This window comes from Symphalangus syndactylus, chromosome 10 (genome assembly GCF_028878055.3).
Source record: "Symphalangus syndactylus isolate Jambi chromosome 10, NHGRI_mSymSyn1-v2.1_pri, whole genome shotgun sequence".
Lineage (NCBI taxonomy): Eukaryota > Metazoa > Chordata > Mammalia > Primates > Hylobatidae > Symphalangus > Symphalangus syndactylus.
In genome coordinates this window covers 58,644,793-58,650,792 of record NC_072432.2, presented here as the reverse complement: position 1 = coordinate 58,650,792, position 6,000 = coordinate 58,644,793, and the positions used below count along the sequence as shown (strand labels likewise).

The following is a 6,000-nucleotide window of genomic DNA, read 5'->3' as shown; positions in this document are numbered from 1 at the left end:
ACTGTCTATATGTGGTCTTTCAGACTTTTCGATGTAGGCATTTAATGCTATGAACCTTCCTTTTAACACCGCTTTTGCTGTATCACAGAAGTTTTCATAGGTTATGTTACTACTGTCATTCAGTTCAAGTAATTTTTAAATTTCCATTATAATTTCATTGTTTACCAAAATATAATTCAGGAGCAGATTATTTTATTTCAACATATTTGAATGGTTTGAGGGTTCCTTTTGGAGTTGATTTTCAATTTTATTCCACTGTGGTCTGAGAGCGTATTAATATAATTTTGATTTTCTTAAATTTATTGAGACTTGTTTTGTGCCTGTCATATGATCTATCTTGGAGAATGTTCCATGTGCTGATGAATAGAGCATATATTCTGCAGTTGTTGGGTAGAATGTTCTGAATATATCTGTTAAGTCCATTTGTTCTAGGGCATAGTTTAAGTCTGTTGTTTGACTTGTTTTTGATGACCTGTCTAGTGCTGTCAGTGGAGTATTGAAGTCACTCACTATTATTGTGTTGCCTCTTACCTCATTTCTTAATTCTAGGAGTAATTGTTTTATAAATTTAAAGCTCCAGTTTTAGGTGCATATGTATTTAGGATTGTAATATTTTCCTGTTGGACTAGTCCTTTTATTATTCTATAATGTCCCTCTTTGTCTTTTTAAATTGTTGTTGCTTTAAAGTTGGTTTTGTCTGATAAAAGAATAGCTAATTCTGCTTGTTTTTGGTGTCCATTTGCATGGAATATCTTTTTCCATCCATTTACCTTACATTTATATGAGTCCGTATGTGTTAGGTGAGTCTCTTGAAGACAGCAGATACTTGATTGATGAATTCTTATCCATTCTGTCATTCTGTATCTTTTAAGTGGAGCATTTAGGCCTTTTACATTCGATGTTATTATTGAGATGTGAGGTACTGTTCTATTCATCCTGCTAGTTGTTGCCTGACTACCTTGTTTTGTTGTTGTTGTTTTTGTTTGTTTGTTTGCTTTTTATTGCTGGTGAGCTTGTATGATCATTTAGGGGTGTCAATGAGTCTTGCTTTGTCATATCATCAGAATTGTTTTTCTGGTTCCTTCTCATTTGGGTAGACTATTTCATAGGAAAGATCTGGGACTCAAGAGCTGCTAATCCGATTTTTTTTTTTTCTTATGGGGTGATCCCTTGATGTGGTGCTCTTTTTCTTCCCCTAGAAACGGTGCTTCCTGAGAGCAAAACTGCGGTGATTGTTATTCTTCTTCTGTGTCTAGTCCCCCAGTGGAGCTACTGGGCTCTGGGCTGGTACTGGGGAGTATCTGCAAAGATTCCTGTGATGTGATCCTGTGAAGACCTGTCTTCAGGTCTCTCAGCTGTGGATGCCAGTACCTGCCTCAGTGGAGGTAGCAGGGGAGCAAAGTGGACTCTGTGAGAGTGCTGGCTGTAGTTTGTTTAGTGTGCAGGTTTTCTTGAATACTGGTTTGCTAGCAGTGAAGCTGTCATGTGGACAGAGTCAGGACCTCTGGTTAGCCAGGGTGTTACAGGTGGTGTTTTCTCCTTTCTTGGAGTAGGATTGTTCTAAGTTGCTGTAATGGCTTGAGTTGGTTGACCTCCAGCCAGGAGGTGGCACCTTCAAGACAGCAACAGCTGCAGTAGTAGAAGGGGGATACAGGCTTGCCCTAAGTCAGCCAGGGTAAGTATTCAGTTGTCTCAGGCAATAGGTGAGGCCATAGAGCTCCCACAAGTTTATATCTTTTGTCTCTGGTTACCAGGACTGGTAGAATAAACCATCAGGTGGGGGCAGGGTTAGGCGGGTCTCAGCTCAGACTCTCCTTGGGCTTGCAGTGGCCACTGTGAGGGATGTGGGGCATTTCTCAGGCCAATGGAGTTATGTTCCATGGGAGATTAGGGCTGCCTCTGCTGCTTCCTACAGGTTGCCAAGGAAGTAGTGGAAAGCCATCAGTGACAGGCCTCACTCAGCTCCCATGCAGCCAGCAAGGCCAGTCTCATTACCGCCATACTCCCCCAGCAGCCAACAGTGCCGAATTTATATCCAGGCCTCCGGTGCACAGGGCTGAGGTCTTGCCCCAGGCTACAAGCCTCCCTGCTGAGAGAGCAAGCATGGCTTTCAGTCCTCACCCTTCCCTTCCTGTTGCAGCTTCTGTGCTCCTATCTGTACTTCCCGTTCCCCACACCCCAACCCCCTGGACTCTGCCTAGGAAAATTTGTCATCTTTGGAAATTATTACAAAGTTCAGCTGGAAGTCTCCTTCTCCCTGTGGACCTTCCCTAATTCCACTGGCTGCCCTCCTCAAGGACCCCTGTGAGATAAAGTCAGAAATGGCTATCCTTGGCTTCCCTGGGGACCAAGAGTACCTGCAGTTCTTTTCCCACTTCTTCTTTTACTTTTCTATTTCGCTCGGCTCTCTAAATTCATTTCAGCTCTAGGTAAGGTTAAACTCTTCTCCCGTCTTCTGGATTTTCAGGTTCTCCAGGGCCGATGTATGTTTGGAGACGGATTTCCCCCTCTCATACTTTAGGCACTCAGTTTTTTGGCAGTCTCATGGAGTTTCCAGTGGCAAGCTGCTTATTTCAAATGGTCTGTGATATGTGAAATGGTTTCTCTGATATGTTCCTGGTGTGATTCTTCACCAATTTTATCTCGAATTATATTTTATTCTACATTATGATTGCTATTATTTCCTTATTTTTCTTTGTATTTATGATGTATTTCTGCCATTTAAAAAATTTCTTACTACTTCTCTGACATTTAACTTTTGGTCTTTTTCTATTAAGTGAAGATTTTAAAATAATGTTTAAATTTGAGAGACTTTAGTTTTTAATTGAACTACTAAACTGTTTTACACTGATTATATTATTCTTTTTTATCTTGTCAGAGATTATTTTGCTCACCTATTTCTTTTCTAGCTGTTGTTTATTATATTGACTACATCTTTTTTTTTCTTTTAGGGATTTGGAAAGGATTCCGTGATGGTTAATATTGAGTGCCAACTTGATTGGATTGAAGGATGTATTGTTCCTGGGTGTGTCTGTGAGGGTGTCACCAAAGGAGATGAACATTTGAATCAGTGAGCTGGGAGACACAAACCCACCCTCAATCTGGGGGGACACCATCTAATCAGCTGCCAGTGCAACTAGGATAAAATCAGGCAGAGAAATGTGGAAAGACTAGACTGGCTGAGTCTTCTGGCCTGCATCTTTCTCCCATGCTAGATGCTTCCTGCCCTCTAATATCAGACCCCAAGTTCTTTAGCTTTTGGACTCTTGGACCTTTGGCCACAGACTGAAGGCTGCACTGTTGGCTTCCCTACTTTTGAAGTTTTGGGACTTAGACTGGCTTCCTTGCTCCTCAGCTTACAGATGGCCTATTGTGGGACTTCACCTTGTGATCGTGTGAGTCAATACTCCTTAATAAACCCTCCTTTATATATACATCTATCCTATTAGTTCTGTCCCTCTAGAGAATCCTGACTAATACAGATACACAGAAAGTTCAATTTTCTAAATTTTAAGCATTTTAAAGACTTACTTGAATCTATTTTTCTCTCATCATCTATGAACAGAGTAAAACAGTAACTATTATCATTCACATCCCTCCAGCTCAGATGATACATTTGGCATAATTTTCACATTTCTATCTTTCCTTCACACTGTTTTATTGATATAATCTCAGATTTCAGATCAAGGTTATTATTATTAGCTTAATATTATGTATTTTTATCTTATAAGTACTACATTTGAAATTTTAAAGCTAATCACTCTATAGAGCTAAGAATTCTATTTGCTAAATTATTTATATTTATTTCTTAGTTGACTTAAGTGACTAGTCAAATAGTTATTTTTCGCAAAGAATTTTAGATGACATTGCCTCTCAGTCTAGTGTATCTAAAAACAACTTTCTGTTGCTCTAGCATATAAATATGAGCTTTTCTAACTAATATGCCTTGGATCTCAATCTTTTCTGTCCAAAGCTCTGTAAACCTTTGTTTTTCTTAGCATTTAATATTGCAAATAAAGTCTGATCTACAGACATTCTGTTTTTTTGTTCCTTTATGGTTCATGGGATTATTTCATATGACAGAAATGTATTCTGAGGGATACTGGAATATATCACTTCAAAATATGCCTCTTTGGAATACAATTTTTTTTGTTGCTGTTGTTAAAGGCCACTGAGAAAACTTCCGCCTGTTTGTCTCTAATTAATCTGTCTATGGCTAGTCTAATGCACAGGGCCTCTGCTGGTGAACCTAAGATGAGTAGAGGAAATGATTTGTTGTTTTCCTTTCCTGAAATACCTAACTGTGGGTGTTTATATTAGCAATGATTTTTATCTTCACATTTTTTTCCTGATCATAGATTGTTTCTTCCATAACATTAAAATCCTCACATTAATCTTTTTCAAGGGAATGATAGAGAAATTTATCACAACAGCTCTTTATTTAATTCACTAGCTCAGGCAAAAAGAGCTCATCCAGGCTCTCTGATTGTCCTGACCATCACCAGACAGATAAGGTGCCCTGTTTTGGAGTGGAAGGGTCACTGTAAGCTATCCACCTACTTTCCATAAATGCTGATCTTCCACAGGTAGGACAAAAGTGAGTTGGTCCTTTAGGCTTCCATCAAATCTTCGACATGGGCACAGATGCTCCTTGACTTACAATGGGGTAACATCTGGATGAATCCATCATAGATCAAAAGTATCATTAGTCTAAATGCATTTAATACCCCGATAAACCCATCTTAAAGTCAAAAAACCCTAAGTCAGACCATCATAATTTGGGGCCAGTCTATGTAGGATCTAGCAGATTATTTTAACTTTCTATATGTGGATGACATTATTCATAGTTTCCAGAGCTGATGCAAGCTTTCTGTTGTTTTGATATTTGGTCAGCCATTTCCAGCGACAAATGTGGGAACTCAGGAGGATCTGTGCTCTGATCTTCAGTCTACCATACTCCCAGCACATTAGGGGTCTTAAGTCTGATAAAGTTTTGAAAAGGAAAGAGAAAAGCTGCATTCTGTGCTCTTGAAACAGGGAAGCTCAGTGGAAATAAAATATCCAGGATGTGGAGAGAGTGAGGCTGTGCACCATTAGTATGTAAAGCCTTGATTCAGATGAATGGTTAGGAGTACAGTGCCAATGAGAGAGAGAGAGAGAGACCTCTGTTTGGACCTGGCATCTTTGCTGTTTGGAAGAAACCTTTCATCCAGACAGTTTGAGTCTGATCTTACCTCATTCTACTGGTGAGCTGTATTGTCTTGTACAGTGCTGCCTCCCTTTTTTTCTGTGGCTCTTTGACACCTCCACCTCCCTGCCAGCCTGGTGTGGCTGATCAAGCTGTTCAAACAACTGGAAGACATCAGAAGTTAAACACTCATTATTTTAATTTGATGCTAATCATGTGTTAATGAGACTAATCCTTGCAATGATTCAGGTAATTTGCTTAATGGCTGCCCAGAGTACAGATTATAGCAATCAGTCACGTCTGATAAGATGTCTGTTGTGGAGGAGGCTGTCAGGTGAATGAGGTGGGAAAAGGCTCAGGAGTAAGGGTCTGATGTCAGGCATGTTCTGTGTTGGAGGGTAGGAGTTAAGGGAAGGAGACAGCTCAGAAATTCAAATTTTCAACCAGAAATGAACATCCTAGTGTTCTTGTTTAGAAGGAAGAAGTTGGTGTTGACAGGCTTTCTCATCTTATAGTGACACATACACACTGAGATAAGCATGACAGTTTGAAGAGAATTGGATATACAATTCATTTTGTTCTGGAGAAGTCAGTACAATTATTAGTAGGCATATTCCTACAACTATTAAATTGAGTTAAAAATCTTTTTTCCTATCAAAACATCAAAGAAAAGATGAAACCACTCAGAGCAAAGGAAGATATATTTTTTTCTTCTCATCTTAGGATATAGATGCTAAAATCAAAATTCTAAATTGAAGCATTAGTAAGTTTTTATTATACCCAAACATTGTAAGTCTATTGTCAGCCTTTCA

The 6,000-nt window shown here is 39.2% G+C and overlaps 1 long non-coding RNA gene across 1 annotated transcript in view; it reads left to right on the top strand.

Annotated features, from left to right (window-relative positions):
* The first annotated feature begins 2,399 nt into the window (after positions 1–2,399).
* The window catches only part of LOC129492201 (uncharacterized), an 80,891-nt gene continuing 77,290 nt past the window's right edge, over positions 2,400–6,000 (top strand). Inside the window, exons 1-2 of the long non-coding RNA XR_008660754.2 lie at positions 2,400–2,580; positions 2,952–3,395. This is a non-coding gene — a long non-coding RNA (uncharacterized lncRNA). The remainder of the gene's footprint in view (positions 2,581–2,951; positions 3,396–6,000) is intronic.